Genomic DNA, 19,447 nt, shown 5'->3' on the forward strand with positions numbered 1-19,447 from the left:
TTCAATTCGCCGGCGGCTGCGCTGATGTTGCGAGACGATCGTGATGAGAGCCCAAGCAGACATCTTGGCGACAAGTGACACTGCGACAGAGTGGATTTTCATTCGAAATGGATTTCGGGTCCATCTTAGTGCGCACCTGCCATCGGCTGTAACTCATATTAATATTTTGATGATTAAATATCATTATTCACAATCGATATTCGTCCTCAGGTGAACATCGACAGCCCAAACAAACGGCTTCCGACGCCCCAATATTAATTTGAGCGATTGAATTTTCGTATTCAATTTCATCATCGATGTCTCGGATATCTGAAATTACTTACTTTTTGATTTAACAACACATTCAACTTGGCAAGCTCAGCTGCCGATAATAATTTATATATACAACGACCAAAATTAAAACCTCTTCTCGCGGACCCGTTGAGATTCGTATAATAAAGACGCGTCATCGTCACCGCAGAATGGGTCGCAATTCGTCGGACGATTATGTTAATAATATTAAATAATATAATAATTTAAGAACACGTCATATTTTATTTATAATGGTAATAATTCACTTGTTTACCTACCGTTTGCGTTGTTTTACAATCGGCGTATACAAGTTATTATAATATAAACTACAGATGACGCTGTCGACTATTAATATTTATACATTTATTATTTGTGAATTTATATACATTCGCGTCGACGAAATCCTAATTTGTTTTTCTTTCCTCATTTAGTTTATGCGAGTAGTAACTGGTATGGCCTCATCGTGTATATGTGTATATGTGATCATGGTTATTTATTACAAAACTTAATTTCATTTTTGTGTATAATAATATAATAACAATTATTATTAATCTTGTCAACTGGCCTTTTACTAATTTTGATTTTAAATAAATACACACTCACTATATGACGTTACGAATTACAATATAGAAAATTGAATGTATACATTTAACAATAATTTATTTTATTTTATTCGTATAGGTACGTATGCGCAGGCGTTGTGTCTGATCCGTAAAAATGCGGTAAAAGCAATTTAAATATTTGGCAGACAAGTCACTTCACCGTATAATAATAATTTATATATTTATAAACGTACCTATACGTTAGTGTGTGTATGTGTGTGTTGCGATGTTCAATGTCAACGACGACAAAAAACATAAAAATAATCGTTTCGCGTAAAAACAAGAGAAAACGTATTGTAAAAAATAAGAGTTGCGTTAAATTAAATACGTCTCGTCGTCGAGAACGAGAGATGAAGAAAAAATAAATAGTGAATGATAACAAAATACTCTTCTCTGTTTATATACCTACTACAGTGAAAAGACCGCTGCTCGTTTTATGACGTGCACTGCAGCAGCTAGTGCACTTTGTCATTGATATTTTTAAACAATATTGACTCACGTGCCTATCAGTCCGATATTTAATAAATTTATAAGACTTTAAAAAAACTTAAAATTATTTTAATTTTAAGAGTTTATAGGTTAGGTATTCGCTTAAATAATTTCAAAAATATTGTAAATTTTTAAATATTATCAATATAAATATTGGGACGTTTACCATATCTTATTATGATTTGTTATGATTACAAATTTGTATAGTTCTCTTATTGATTATATATTATTCAATATTATAATAAGCATTGTAATCTAAAATATTGCATACGTTATATTACTACAGCATTAAAAAAGCATTTTATGATTTTTGTACTAAATCATTATTATTATTATTATTATTATTTTTTTTTTAAATTATAATTACCAATCATTTTAGTCTACGAAATCCGGGATCTGTTTACAACGTCAATAAAGAGGCTTATTAATTTACTAATTTATTATGAACACATTTTATAATAATATATTTATATTACACGATTTTCTCGATTTATCAGCGCAATGAAAAAAATCGTCCTACGTTTCCATAACTATTATAAAATTATCATAGAATTATGAAACAAGCGAACGAATAATCGTCACTACACCTGTAATAATATATTATGTACTTTCCATATGTATATATAGTCTTTTACAGTTATACTTTTATATTAAATGGGCGCATAAGCGATAAAATATTATACACGTACTATATAATCGAAATAATTGTTGTAGGAAAATCTACGATTTTTGGCCTGTCGTCTACAACAAACGTATATATACACTCATACGTATATTATACGTATATGTTGCGCACAGACATATATTGTACAAACCAGCTATAGGGTAGATTGAAATTTCTCTTCTATACATCACGTCATCGGTCGACCGGAATTTTCTCGACATCGTTTTAATCATGTCCATCATATTGAACCCAAATCGATTTCAGCGGATTTTCGCGAACCCGAACTACGTGTTTCGCTGTGATTGGACGATTTAAATAAACGGGCTATAAATATTGTTTGTATATACGAAATCCAACTACAGGGCCATGGTGAACGTGATATCGACCCGCCATCGAAGCCAACTGTTATAGAAAACACTTGACTTGAAATTTTTCCTATTTACTTTGTACATTTTCCTTTTATCTGTTTGATCGTGGTATGAGGTATTAATTATTTTTATTGCATACCTAATTTTATTTTAGGATGAAATTTGAAATTTGCAAACTACTTTGTATTATGGTCATCATCAAAAATAGATTTATTCAACATTAAAGTATTATTTTGTTTTTATATTGGACATAATAATGCTGGAAATTGAAAATCAATTTATTTTAGATTATATTATGCGAAGTGTAAGCTCACTTAAATATGTTTGATTTTTTTTTAATCTTCATTAGTCCCATTTATTTTCTACATTATTTTAACGAAATACTACGTCTGAATCTCTTACGTGTAAACATATTTAAACAGTCTTATTTTTACGAAGAATATCAGGGAATATTATAAATTCAGTAATATATGTATAGGTACCAGTGCCATAGTTTTGACATTTTTTAGGGGGGAGACTTAAAATTGTATATTGTTTACTTGCATGCATAAAACGTCATTAAATAATATTGAATTATGTTAAAATATTAAAAATGTAGTAATTTTAGTAATTTTATGTAGATCCATCGCATGTGGACCTATTATACATAATAGCATTTATGGCCGTGAAAAAATATTTTGTACCAATTTATCTGAACGAATAAAAGTATAATATAACAGTGGGAAGTAACCGGAAGCATGAATGCATGATACAATGAAGAACAAATATATTTGTTTGTATTACCTATATAAGTATAATGTATACACCACCATAAACGGCAAAATTGTCAAAATGTCACCAACCGGAAATCGCGTGTCTACTCAAACAATACTTGCATCGATCCTTATCGTGGTATACATAAATATACATTAAACACTATCGATATTCTCATTACGGGTTTGTATATATAGGGAGTAGTTTTAAAACATTTTTGTTCCCAGGAATTTCGGAAATATACGCATTCACGGACCGCAACTTTACTGTATACACCACGTAATATATATATATATGAAGTAAACAAAAACGTTGCGGTTGAAAAAAAAAATGGAACCGTTCCAGTTGACATGATCGTCAGTAAACTGTACCTCATAACCCCTTGCATTTCTCACATCGCGATCGCATTTCGAAAAAAAAAAAAATAAAAAAAAATAGAGATTACCCATTGACAGAATGCACTCTTCGCAACCCTCGACTGTGGTATGCTTGGGCACACGACAAATCCACGCATCGGAAATTCACACTATCAAATCTCGAATCTTTCTCTGATCGTCTGCTGCGGCCCGCCGCACTTTTAGATACACCCGCTGCACGTCGTAATATCATTTTATCATAAGACAGCGATAATTTTTTCCATTAAATATTTTATGAATTTAAGCATCGGATTTTTTTCGTTTCTTCATAATACATTATACTATATTATCATATCGAGTGATCCATTTAACGTAAAACACGCATCACTTTAAATTCTGTTAACATTTTTGAAAATATATCCTAGCGAAATTTTGAGTCGTTAAAAATCAACAGTTTTCTAAAAATAATATAAGTATGTTTTTTTTATTATTATTATAATTTTTACATTTTTCTGAATTGTTTAGCGACAACATGCTTTTTAACTATTTATTTCAAAGGAATATTTAAAGTAAATATTAATGTAAATTATATATTTAAAAATATAAAATAGTTGCCATAATTGCACACTTTAAATGAAAAAATAAAAACTGCTAAATTTCTAAAAATAATAAAAATTCAGTTAAATATAATAATTGCTATACTGTAATATAATCTCGGATCTTCATAAGAAAACAAATGTTTCATTTTATTACATTTAAATAGAAACAATATAATGCATCATTTTATGAAATAATTTTAACTAATTTCCAATATTTCCCGTTTTTTTCTGTCCAACAATTATTAACATGATATGAAATAATGCGTCTTATTAGTTCTATTATATTTTATTATGTTATTAAATACCAATTTCACAACCCGTGATTAAATAAATTGTGAAGAAAAATCATAATATAAAATATTTGATGAATAGCAAACGATAATTAATATAGTATATTAAATAATAGGTAATACTGTTTATAGTTTATCAATAAATATCATAATATAATTTAAGTTAGGTACACTTAATAATATTATAGTATCTATGTGCCATTATGCAATATGCATAAAGATTTGTGTATAGCGTACGTATTAATAATATATGATACAGTTGTATTAGTCATGATTACGATTGAATGATTCTTGGAATGGTTTATTCCATTAAATCTTACATTTTCATTGGAAATATAATTATATAATAAAATAAATAAATAAGTGCCTACATTAAAAAAATCGTATGAAATATTATTTTTCTAACGATTTTATAGCATGATGAAGATGTTTTTATTGCAATTTAAACAAACCAAAATATGCATTTTCTAATCAATTAATTAGTTATAATGTGCAGTCGTTACTGTCAATACCATTGAGTATATTTATTCACATAAAAATATACGTCCAATATACATATATATAATGTACCTATATAAACGCTTGTAATAGATAGCGTATTGCTGAATTGGTAAATGTAACAAAACAACATCCATTTGTAATAGTTAAAAACTTATACATTTTTTTCGAATATATACGAAAAAATGAATTGAAATTCAGTGGTTCATTTGCTCTTTAAATAGGTAAACACAGTCAAAATTAAACTGTTTTTGACCTTTCTCCCGTCAAATTTAAAATATGGGTAGGATTTACCCGGAACTCGATTTATTGCTTTACATTTTTTATATGAGACTCTGTTTACCTAAACATTTCATTATTTTGATACTAACCTAATAGTAGGTACTCAATTAATCAAACCTTGCTCGGCTTGCTCAGACGTGGAGTATTGTAGTCCATTATCCAACTTATATAAATAAGTATATATATAACGTATTTAACGTATATTTTATAAACCTATAGACAGCCACTTGTCATCTGATATCGATCACAAATCTTTATATAGATCTGAACAGATCAATATATAAGAATAACTTAATCCAATTTTTTTCTTTCATGAACCGTTACGTGATGCCCGGGCTCATTAAGTTCCTGTGACACCGATTTATCACGTCATAAAAAATGTAAAGAATGATACGAGTGCTTATATTATGATAGGCGCACTGGGAAAATGTTGTCGATTTAGGCGCGCTCGACGGAATAAAAGGTCAGATGACAGCTAGTACTCCAAGAGACATATACATAATAATTGTTATAAATTGTATAATTACCATTATTGTAAACGTATTATAATGGTGCAGCAATATTATAATATTATACTCATCGCGGTGTCCGGTGTGGCACAAAGGCGTCGACCCGGCACATGCAGCCGTCTGTAAATAGTGTGCAGTACACGACCACAACAAATACATATTATTACACTGTACCTACTCATTATTGTTTGTACAAAGTAGGAAATACGTCATATCATATTGATTTAGCCTGCCCTTTGTAGGCACACAACCGACGGGTATCGGAAAGTCAAATTATTATATTACATAATATATTATGGTTTTTTTTTTTTACACGGCGACGTGTATTCTATATATGCATATTAATTATCAAATAAAATAATCTATTTTTATTACCAGATCGATGGCCGCAGATTTCTAAATTGGCTTGTGTAGACACCGCGTGGCGTCGATATACAGGGTGATTTTTTTTATCATGAACCACTCATTATTTCAAAAAGTATCAATGTTTTTGAAAATATTTTTTTAATAAGTTTCACGTTGTTAAAAACACAACGTTTTTATCAAAAAATTATGTTTATAAATATTTTTTATCCTTATATCGTGTGTTTTTCTACATCTGCAGTTTACTTGAAAATTTCTGAATTTCCTATGTATCAACTTTAAGGGAAACAAGAGGATATGAATAATTGTCGACATCATAAAAAATATGACACTTGATATCGAGCTCACTTCTGCAGAAAAACGGTATAATGTGTTTTCATAATATTTCGTTTTACATAATATAATCACATTCTCACTAAACGGTGTGTATGGGTATGACGGGCAAAACATAACTATACTGTGTTTCTCGAGAAAAACCCTTTCCGTATCGAATAACTTCGTTTTGTACGTGTAAAACAAGTCTGTGTTCTTCGGTTGAAAACTACCTTCACCTTCTAGCTGACAAATAAATACAACTCGAACGGTCGCGCGAGTGTATACAATTCCTAACACAAAGCAATAATAGCAATAGCATTATTATTGACATAATATTGTTGTATCCATGCTATAATATTTTGATTCCGGCATCTGCAGATGTATTTTTCTATTCTTTGAATATTTGTCTACCGCAAGAAATCCGTTTATATTCCTGCTGAGTCATAGGTATACGAATTATGTGGGTGGAATATGATGAAAAGATGTACACACAAAATTGCTGCGAAGAGAAAAATAAATTTTAGCTATACAATTAATTCTATGCAGTAAATTGCAACCGACAAAGATAACAATTAGTAATAATTTTATAAGTAATATTATTTGTCTGAAAGCAATTTAGCACTATCCAGAAATGGTGACTATCACTGTTCTCAAAAAAAAAAAAAAAATGATTTGTGTGATTAAAATAAACAAAATTGAAACATAATAATACTATGAGTATTGAGTAGGCTATTATATTAGGTAGGTAAAAGTTGTTTTCATTAGTTTAATCGTATAATATTTAAGAGCATTAATAATAATTAAAAATAAATTGTATACACTATACATAAATAAATTTAAAAGTAACAGTGTTTAAAGTAGATCTAATTGTGGGCTCAATTTAAAATCACCTGGTGTTTTTTTCGTTAGGTTTTGTTGAAGTCATGCGCAAGCGTTTATACAGCAGCAGTGTCGTCAATGTCCAGAAAAAAAAAGCTTTTGGTTAGTTGTGAGCTGATGCGTAGTGGGTACCTGACACATATTATAGAAAAAGATAAACTATATAAAATTTAGTTTAGGTAACGTTGCGTAGTTTGATTTCTTCAACGTGTCGAATCGTAGTTCATAAAATATATCATAAAACGAATATTCAATGGAATATTTCTAATCGAGTACCTACTTGCGTTCCGATAACCTTTGTGTGGAGGATATTGATATCCTTATGTTACACATACTAAAATAAAAGTATTTTTGTTGCAAATAGTCTAGTATTATATATAAATTAATGATATTTTGTTATTTTCAGAAAAGGCTGAAAACCGCGTTGTGACGTCGTCTTTGTGTCATCTTCACTCGTCAAAACTACAGGTAAAAATACACTTTAATCTATAAACTAGTTATATATACGTATAATATTACGCGTGTGAGTACATACTGTACATCCAGCACTGTACTTTTATCACAATATATTATTATTATTTTTATTTTTATTATTATTATGTTTTTGTTGTACTTTGGTTTACCTTACACCACACGACTCCTTATTATTTGTACCAATGGTATTATGATTGTGTCTGCTGACAACCGTAACGAATTGAAATCCCTCAGTTTTGTATTTACTGAACTGTACTATGGGTACGGTTACAGTGTTACTACCTCCGTCGCTATATAGTCCAGTCGGTAGTATATAATTTGTACCAAAATTAAATTCGTAAATGTAATAAATCAATCGATATATTATTATGCATTATATTAATTAATCTGTCGATAGTAAACGTGTGTAATAGTCGTAACAGCTGCAGCTAACGCTATTGGTTTATTATTTCACAGCACCGCAGGCACCAAAATTTAATTTTTCTCCGTCATAATATAGTGAATACATGACGTACCTACCTATTATTTTGTTATGCACGTGGTTGAAGGGTTATATTGACCTGCATAATATGTCGTATGACTGGAGGTCATTCCGAAAACGTTATTATGATGTCTTGGTTACCACGGTGATCGTAAAAAGTAAAATTTTAATTTAAAAGTATAAATTGGCGATTGCGCCATTATCGTAGGTTAGGTTAGTTCATCGAAGCGGCATGTGATCAAAATCTAACAATGAGTTTAGCCCGTTGAATAAGTTTAGGTATGTATTCAGTCGCCACACACCATAAACATATCTACTTCTGATGTGTCTGCAGCAGCTAGTGTGCATCTGTCTGTGGGTATTTTTTAATGTATTTATGTGGATTAAAAAATTGGACAAAATCTGGAAATAGATTTATCATAATACGCGAGAACGTAAAAATGAAAGTATTATTGCTTATGCTAATTTTGGTATCACCAGAATGGATTATATCCATATTTTCATCATTAATTTATTAATCAATATTTTATTTTTATTATGTATCATTAGATCAAGTTAGGTTAGGTCATTAGGCTTATTTTTAAATTTGCTGCAGATATAAGTTTATAGTGAAACAAAATACATTTTTTTTTAAATTTTTGGCTTAAGTTTATAAAATGGAAAAAAAAAATACATTATTCTTTCGTGTTTTCTGTTAAGTGCTTATTGGATTGGGGCTTGGTTATTGAGAGGTATTCGTGATTCGGTGTGTTTTTGGCATTAGGTCACAATGTGATTGATCGTAAGGTTTTCCTTGCAAATGCCACATGTTAGGCCACGGTTTTTCTCATGAGAAATAGAAGTGAGTTAAATGAATGTTTATAGAACATACTCTAACGCGAGTAATCATTGTTACATTTATATATCCTTTAAAATAAAAGGATATCTTGATTTTTTTTTAAGTTTACTTTATTCCGATTTTCAGTTTTATTTCTTGTTTTAGTGGATGATTATTTTGAGTGTCTCTGAGGTTATAGTTAAATTTAATTTAATGAAATGTTGATGGCTTCATTTGCAACTAAGTTTTATTAATAATATAAATACATTAGTAATAATTTTAGTATTTTACATTGTCTTCGTGCATAGTAATGTATTATCGCATTAAAAAATTTCGATTTCTATGCATCGTGGCCATCGATGCGATTGAACATCGTATGGTAGGCCTGCAGGCACTTATTATATAGGTGACTATAGGTCAGTGATTTAGTGAAGTAGTCAGACGTTCAAGATCTCTGTTTTTCATCGATTTTAATTGATTTAATTAATTCAAATTATATTTCACAAATCTTGGTCGTTGTTTTTTTTTTACATTTAGTCAACCCTGGTTCTAAAATCCATGTCCATGTCCACTCAATACTTGACGATCTTACTATGAAAGATCTCAAAAAGTTGCGATTATCTAATTATAATTATATTATATCACTGGGTGACTCGAAAACGTCCCGAAGTTAATAATATATGCATATATACGTGTTATTAATACCATCACCATAAATCCATGATGCATCGTTATCATCATCATTATCATTATTATCATTATACACATCTTTACAATTGCTCTATAATATTATTACCCTATTGTATCATGCACTGCGAATACGAGAGTGCGCGTGATTAATATATTATGAAATCTCTTTGCAGACACATACTTGGTAATTGGTATAGGTACAATATAGGTACATATCAGAGGTATATAATATTATGATGTTTATATATGATACACATATTATATTATCAAAACCATGAGATTTCACTAACGGTAAAATAGGTTTGCAACGCACAAAGAATATTAAATTGTCTTATGTCTGGGGGATAAAATATTTGCGAACGACCGGATAAACACGGCATGAGCGTCTTAAAAAAATCAAAATATTCGAGAAAACGCACACTTTATCCTCAATGCGACGCATCAGAGACAGAGATATCCGGGCGATTATTCTATACACATAGTTTGTACCACAAGTATTTTATGTATATATTTTAAAAAACAGAGGAAATCTCCTCGTGTTACATTACATTCATTTTATTTTTTCGCTCTTCCGCGGATAAACCAAATATAATGTACCTACATACGACATGTCTGCATATTGTATCGTATCCTATACACGACGTCATTGTTTTTCCCCGTCATAAACGTCGACGATTTTATTCCGTCGTGAATACAAGTGTTTCCTCGTTCAAACATAATAATTAATAATATTATTGCTTTATCGATGATCACAACATCCGAAATTGTAATAGATAGGTAATGTATTTCTGTGCTCTACGAAACACGCGGCATCAGTCAACGAGCTGCGATTTTCCTTCTCCATATCCCGTGGGAATCGAAAGATTTTTTTCTCATTATTATTAAGCCACACGTCGTGTTCCACGAATTTGATTAATAATTGAAAAACAATAAAATTAACTTATAACATACGGCAGCTATTGTTGTAATACGTGGTCATCAGTTTCCAAAAAATAATTCCATATTACATTATACACCTTGTCACCTTGAGCGTAATAATGTTTTTACTCTCGGCCAACAGACTTTTATTTGATCTTCGCAATTATTGGCGTGTACAAGTTTTCGGGTGTGCTATGAAATTATATTCTGATATTGGAAATTGATTTCTAGACTGTAACCAGCTGCTATATATTAGCCGAGGGGAAAATAAATTATGTTCGGTAATTTTATATTATTGTTATCAAAAATATGTTTAACCTATACACATATATATATTATAAATATACACAGTAAGTGAGTGAGAAAGAGATAGATAGAGAGCAAGAGAAAATTATAGAGTTGGAGAGTATGTTATTATATTATTGTTTATTATCATTGTTGTACAATCAAACGAAAATATTGTCAACAAAGTTAATTACTATTTTTATTTTGTTTATATTGGAAACGAAGAAATTACCTATATTATTATTATTAGGTTCTATCCCTGCGCTCGGAAATATGATTTTCGTTTAAAATTATTGGAGATATTTCTCTATAATCCCTTCCCCTCATACCCACGAATTTCGCAACATAAAGATTTCATCTATAAAATAACTTAAACTAATTACTTGTGATCGAAGTACCGTGAAATCTTTTATTCAGTTTCCTTATATATTGTTTATTTGGTTATATACACCCACATCAGACAACTGTGTAATGAGCGTTTAATATTTGAGTGTTTAAATAAAGCTAGTATAATATATATGATACTCGCGCATTGAATAAATATGAAAAATTGTATTTTTAATCAGTAACATTGGCGTTTATCAAAATGGTAGGAAAATTATGAATAATCACATAAGTAATGTTATTTACACACGCAAAATAGTATTTCTTTTTTTTTTCATTATAATGATATGCTTAAGTATATACATATTACTATTATTATTATTACATCACCATAACATAATTATTATTCGCCACAAAATATTTTCGTCTCGTTCGTTCAAAGTGTATAAAAGAAATTCGATTTGATGAAGCTCAGATACCTACAAATAGCATGCGTGAAATGAAAAAGACTTAAGTTGGATCTTAAAATCCAAAAATGCAATTATTTGGATCCAGTACTATTTTCTCGAGTATTGCGCAGTAGACTGTTCTTGGTTCAACGCTCCACATTACAAGCGTTATCCGTTGAGTAAAGATTATCTGGAAATATTTAATTTTATTATTTATATATTATGCAAATATTATGCAAATATAACATCATAGATGTATCATGATCAATGGAAGCACATTTTCGTGGTTAGTATAATATGCTATAAATGTGTTGTATTCAAATAATATGATAATTTAATATTTAAATATTTAAAAAATTTTTAAATATCATCGTGATCATGGTTGTAATTTATTTAAATCCCTATCAAGCTTTCGTCTCATGCATAATTATAGTTGGATTCAAAAGATTCTAGAAAAAAAAAACGAAACGTGCGAAAGTTGTATAAATACGACAGTCATTAAAATACCGCGTTAGTTTTAATCATTTAATTAAGTGTATATTATGTGTATGTAACGAGGAAGTTTGGGGTGCGCATCCAAATGGGGAGGAGATCGATCTTACAGTAGCGGAGGCGAAAACAATGCAGCCCTCTAAACAAACGCCTCGAAAATCGTTTATGCATAATATAATACGAGTGAGGAGTATATCGTAATAATAATTGTACTATGTTATATTATTATTAAGTGATGTGATGTAACTGACGTAAAAACTATGCTCGAAATCCTCAAAAGTTTAATAGTCTTTCGATATTTATAATTTAAATTTCTGGATTGAGATTGTCGATTTTGTTTCCTAAAGTTACGGTTAAAAGAATTTTGGTGAATACTATGCTGCGGTATCAAAAGAATGAAATCAGTATCCGAGATTCAATTGACTTACTATTAACATAAAGCAAAGAATTCGTATAAAGTCAAATATTATACATATATTACAGTACAACATTCATCAGAATATATCGCCAAAGTTAATATGGTACACAGAGTACAGTGATGATTAAATATATAATGGTCCCGATCGGGTTCCGGTTCCTGAATTATCGGTACCTATCCTTGATTACGGTTCCAATATATAGCCTCGCAAACTTTAAACAATAAACATTTTTGTGTACGAAAAGCGCAGAGTCGGAAATAAAAATAATTCATTGGCGTACCTATTTGTTCACTTCACATAATATAATATGGCGAAAGCGGTCTTTTGTGGTTAAGACACGAAAAATGTATTTTATACTGAACGAAATAACACTCTGAACGTACGGCGTGCGTATTTATGTCTAAATCTTCATCGTCTCTCGGTCGCCATTGAAAATGTAGTCATCGAAAAGTTTATCGAGCAGTGTTGAGAATTATCTAGATAAATATTTAGTTATCTTTTATCTTATCTTGGTAAATAATTGCAAGTTATCTAATTAGTTAATTAAGATAAATAAAATTCATCTAAATAAGTTCGTTTGTATAAATAATAATATTTCTACGTTATAAATAATAATTATTATACATATAAATAATAATAATATTATTCAACATCAAACAAAATGTTCTTTTATTCAGTATTATACCGTTATAGTTATTAAATATTTAATTAAAAAATGTATTACTTTATACTTTTCGCTAATAATGATGTCTACTATAAATTTTTATTTAAAAATATAATCTATGCTTAAACCGTATTCAATAGGGCTATTCTTTAAGAATAAGATTTAAATATATTTAAAAAAATCTTTTTTTTATCTAAATAAAAAAGTATTTATATTTTATCGTCATCTAGATAGGTTTTGATTTAATTTTTAATTATCTATTAATTCCAACACTATTTATAAATAATATATTTACAAATCGTCACATCTTATTCAATGTTATGTAATTTATTACAATAATGTAATAATAATATGATATACAAATGTAATATACCGTAAGTGCGGTTGTCCCCAAAAACGATCTGTCCGCCTCTTCCACCCTCCTAATGGAATACAACCAAAAGGGTTAATACTACCTACCCTTTATTATTTGATATACCCGGGTGGCCATGGTCAAAGAATTATTTAAAAAATGTTTATTAGCTGTGAATTTCCAATCATTTTATCTTAATTCATGATTTTCAAAGGTTGGACTACGCTTATATGATGTTCATGGCACGTGTGTTTTATACGCGCCCTTGTCCACTCATATCCTCGAATTTATTTGACATCAAAATCAGTGGCGTCATTTCAGTTTTTGAGAGGGGGGGCAAAATTTTTTACCAGCCCATAATATATATAAAAAAAAAAAACACTCGCTAACACTTACATTACAAAAACATTTTTGTCTCAATACAAATAGCCTTCTTACATAATTTTATAAATATTAGTTACTATCACGGTTACCTGAGATAAAGTATAAATAATAAATAACTCACTTTTTGAAGGATGACAATGACTAAATAATATAAATTATTAAACATAATATATAATAGTATCATACTATTTTACAGTAAGTATATGCAACAAATATATTGTAAAATAATCATTTTAATACAAATTAATTTATTTTACTCTATACTTCTGATCATAAGACAATAAAACATAATATGTTAAGAAGAAAAATTTACCTCATTACGATTACTGCTACTTTCATTTTGATCTGTTTTTGATTTTTTGTTAAAATAAAACATTAAATTATTTTTTCTTTTTTCCATCCTTAAGGCTTAAATTTATATATTTATTAGTTTTAATATTAAAAATATGACGTGTTAAACACTCTTAAGTCTTTACTCATTAGGTAATTACACTTCGTAATTTAAATTTTAAACTTTATAGTGTGATAATAAACAATGAAAAGTAAAACTGATTAGATAGATAATAGTATCACAGAACAGATGATAATATGTATAATCATAGATAATATAGGTATATAATAGAGTAATAGGACGTACATTAATACTCATTGAAAATAGAATAATAATTCATAATATAATATAAAGAATAAATTTATTTGAAAAATTTATTTCTAGCGGGCTTGCGCCGCTGGCGGCCTATATCCGGACTAAAAGCGGCTCGCTAATTGTAAGGGGGGGCAAATGCCCACCCTGCTTCCCCCCCCCACAAATGACGCCACTGATCAAAATGTATTTTATATATTTGTATGTACCTACCTATATGAACTGTTCGTAATTCGTAGGTTAGGTCGACGAAATATACCGTCCTTCAAGTCGAAGATTTTTGTATAGTATACGATACACGGTCGGTTGGGTATAATAATTCTCGGAGCCACGACCGGTGTGCTATTTTTAGCCGTACAAAGTATAATAATATACAATGCATGTCATTATACGAAACCTAGTAAATCCTCTTTAATCACTGCAGGACTTGCGTTTGGAAAATAAAAATATTCTAAATACCTAAACAATAGTCACTAAGTAACAACGGCGACGAAGACAAAAACAAACAAACAAATAAATAAAAAAAAATGGGTGACTATTCCGTGACAGGTTTCTACAATGTATGCAATAACCATATTATTCGTGTCGTATTCCGACCAGAATCCGTTACTCGATTATTATTATTATTATCACCGTCGTCGATCGGTACAGAGTTCGTGTCTAATAGATTTCTTCCGAATATATTGTCACAAATTGTGAAAACTGAAAATAAAAACCGAGTAAATGAAATGTAAAAATGTAAAATACGTACACTGCAGTAATGCCGTTTTTGGTTCAATTGATCACGCCCATTCTCGTCCCCTCCAACCTATCAACGGCATGCAAACTGCGGTTCAAAGGACACGACAATAACAATTCAATATTATTATTATTATTATAAAAGGGCTAACCCAGCACGTACTTTTCGTTGGTAATGCCGTTTGAATTCGTTAACGTTTTCTCGTGAGCTCGTGCTGCGTTTGGCCGTTCTTTTAGTCGGCTGTACTGTAAACGAATGGTAATTTCCACGAGCAAGACACTTCATATTATTACAATACACATCAAGCGTTCGAGACTTGAATTAAAAAGACACTGAAATAAATCGATTTTAAACGGCACACCGGGCGATTCTGCAGACGTACACAATAATATTATGGTTATTATGTATATAATATGCAAATAGTCACAAAATATAGTAATAATAATGTTATATGTATTTGAATGATAAAGATTAAGAAGAAAATGTACGAGACAACCCGTTCTCGACATAATGACATTTATCGTGTACCTATCGATTCGACGTTAAACATAAACATATAGCTATATGCCTATATATTATTATACTATATCGATCTCCTGTCGAATTCGAATTGTTTTCTCCTGTTTTATTATTCATTACGTCGCATCCCGGTTTACAGCGTTCGCCTTCTCACCACCTATTATGTAGATTGAAATCATTGGATGTATGTAGAAATCCATTTCGACGAATATAAAATGTCTGAAGATGCTGCCGTGCGAGGTCACGGACATTTTGCCATCCTAGTCAGTTTTTATCGAATTTGAGTACGGAAAAATGCAAAAATTGTCACGTGGTTTGTGTATATGTGTGGAGACGTGAAGTTAGCCCCTCCCCCGCGATTTCCAAACATATATAATGTTACTGGACAAACATAGCGAGTAATGTGGGTTTATTTAATTTTATACGTACTAATTTAAATATATGCGATTTTTCGTTTTAATCAAAATATTATTGACGCTTATGTCAATTGGTTTGGAAGATAGACGAAGGGCACATTGCGAAAAAGCGTGGTTGCTTATATTTATTATTTTTAACTAAATTAGGTAAAGTTATTCTAAAAGAAATGTTAACTTGATTAGCTTTAAGTTATTACTATTCAATGTAGGTAAATGAAAAAGTAACATAAATTAAGTAATTAGTTAGAAGTTTATATATTTTTTTAAAACTCAATCATAAACAAGATTAAGCAAATTTGCATTATTTTTTAGTTTCCATCACAAACAAAATCTTGCATAAAGTCTATTCTATACACAAACTCTTGACATGACCTACAACGCCCTACATAGTGGGTCAAATTTTAGTAATAAATCAACTTTATTGAGCATCATTTTGTCATCAAATTAAAAATAAGTTTATGCCACGTGTGGTAGTAAATGATATCATCGCGTAACCGAATTATGGTGATCTATAGAGTTGTTTATATTAGTTATAGCGAATCGTAGAAGTAAAAGTCTTTGATAAATAAAAAAATTCTCAGCTAAAGAACCTATATTTTTTAATAGGTAATTAAATTGACGCTATAAAATGTGTCCATCCTTGCAGAAAAGGGTTTTCAACCGTTAGATCAAACGTCGGTTGAAATAGCAATATAATATTTATAATATATATATATATATATTTAATCGAAATAAACGGTATTGCATTTACCTATGGCTTAACGTCATATAGATATAAAAAAAAAAATACAGTTAATTAAGTTAAGTCAACGGTATCACAGTTTATTTATAAATTAATATTTAACAAATAATATATTATTTAACTCTAAAAGTTTAAAATTTAAAATATGCATTAGAACAGAAACTTATTTCAGTTAAAAATAAGTTCATTGCTTCGCGTTTTTATTTAACACCTGGGTCACAGCGATTATGCTGCTTAGGATTTTTTTTTTTTTAATAGTATACCAATCTTTCTAGCTAAACATTTTATTTACAGTGCCTTCTACTATTATATTTATTACAAACTTACTGCAGTTTAGTTGTTGTAGTGGGCTATATAAATATTACGTAAATTTGTGTCAATTGAATTCATTAATAAATCATTGAATGCGTTTATTTGTTTATTTAAATTTAAATCTATTGTGTACTAAGTGATAAAATTAAAAATTAAATCGATTTTATAGTCCAACTATATAGATAACACGAGTTACAAATGATTTTAATTTGACGCATTATTTTTTAAATCAACTGAATCAATGGCAATGGATATGACTTCGTCGATGCTAAGTTTTTAAGTTAATTAGATAATCAGATAATTATTGATGATTATATTAGGTTCAAAAATTCGAAATGTTAATTTTTTTAACTATATAGAACGATGTCTAATTTTGAATAGTTTTAGTTATCATCAGCTATCTGAGGTATGCAGATTAAGGTTGCCGATGAGTATTTACGTCGCGGTCGTCGCGAGGAACGATTAGAGAGGAAAAAAAGGAAGATTTATCGTCGCGATTACTGCAGAATCCTCCTGACGGCCGTACACCATACACCATACACGATATTAATATTATTTGTTATCAATATTATTGTCAGTTGTATGTAAGAGTAAGATGTATAATTATTTTTTACACTTCACGCGGCTTCTTTGTGCACACTTTCTCTTGTTTTTTTTTTTTTATAATATAAAAAACCGGCCGATCAATATAATAATATTGTGTACGCGTCGCTGATCTATATGTAAACAACGATTTCGTTCTGATACGAATTAAATGTTATAATATTTCTTCGGTTCATCCCCCCCCCCCCCCATAGACCACTTTCGTATCTAGTGTTTTTATTTACATTTTTGTCTGCTCCGGCTCATAACGTATATAATAACTAATAATATTATTCTATCGGATGTGCAGTCAGCGATTTTTCAGACAAACACACTGCACGCAGCATTTGTCTGGCCAACTCTATTCTCTATCGTCTCGGATCCGACGGGTTGTTTATATTTATTATTATTGTTATTATTATTATTATTGTTAAGCGGACCGATGCCATAAAATCTAATCGCACACATGCGTACAATAAAACATTTTTCGAATGCGCAAGTACCTATACATATACATACAAAATAATATAATGTATTACGATCGTCATGTGTATAATATTATTGGACATGATGTCATTACGAGCTGTAATAATAATAATAATCTACAGGATGTTCACGATTTGTTATTTCAATATGGAAATTCATTCAAACTCTAAATTTTGGATTTTTTATTTGTATCTAAATACTATAATTATATTTTCTGATAATTTTATTAGATTTGTGGGCCATATAAAAAGTATTCGGTGACGATACCAGTTTTCTTTTTTTCAAATGTGATTCACTCTTCTGTTTCGATAAATTTTTAAGCAGATGATTTTTTTTACTTACCTATAATTTTAGTGTCATTCAACATTCTGTACTTTTGTACATTTTTTATGCTTATGATGTCCATCAAGTTGGCGCCGGCATATTAAGCTATGATTAAAAAAACTGACATCAAATATTTGCTAGGAATTCGTTAGATTTTGCTAGATCATTTACTGATTTTGCTGAAGCCCCTAAACTTTATAAATCCACAAACGAACACATGTCAGCTTTGTGGGTGTACCGGCACATAGTCCGATTCCAAAACAAAAAAAATTATACCAATTTATTCTAAAATAATAAGTGGTTTTATAATATATTATGGAGTTTAAGTACATACTCGATAATTTTAAAACTCAGAATTCGATTACACTCTTTGAATTTAAAGTGTGGAAAAATGGGGTATGTTGCATGGTGCAGACCTCTCTGTTATATATTAAATATATAATATATTATTTGATCGTGTCGTATCGCTATACTGGCGTGTGTATAATATTACCATGTGTCATCTGTCTGTCTGTCGGTGCGATAGAAATCTAACTAGAAACAGTTTTCGAATAAATTCTTCGACAGAGCTGCATGTTGTATTAGTTCAAGTGTCTGCAGTCAGATTCCGCTGAACGAAAAGAGAAAAAAAAGGTTATCCGATCTGTATATTATTATAATATTATTACGTACCATCA

The 19,447-nt window shown here is 29.8% G+C and overlaps 1 protein-coding gene across 3 annotated transcripts in view; it reads left to right on the forward strand.

The window, feature by feature from the left end:
- Positions 1-19,447, forward strand: part of LOC107169459 (splicing regulator muscleblind) — a 186,139-nt gene that overhangs the window by 56,936 nt on the left and 109,756 nt on the right. For all 3 annotated transcript variants that reach the window (XM_089215649.1, XM_089215647.1, XM_089215648.1), the window contains one exon: positions 7,665-7,726. The gene's annotated coding sequence lies outside the window, so the exon portion shown is untranslated. The remainder of the gene's footprint in view (positions 1-7,664; positions 7,727-19,447) is intronic.

Source organism: Diuraphis noxia, unplaced genomic scaffold, assembly GCF_037042655.1.
Source record: "Diuraphis noxia isolate RWA-SAM2 unplaced genomic scaffold, SU_Dnox_SAM2 contig0001, whole genome shotgun sequence".
Lineage (NCBI taxonomy): Eukaryota > Metazoa > Arthropoda > Insecta > Hemiptera > Aphididae > Diuraphis > Diuraphis noxia.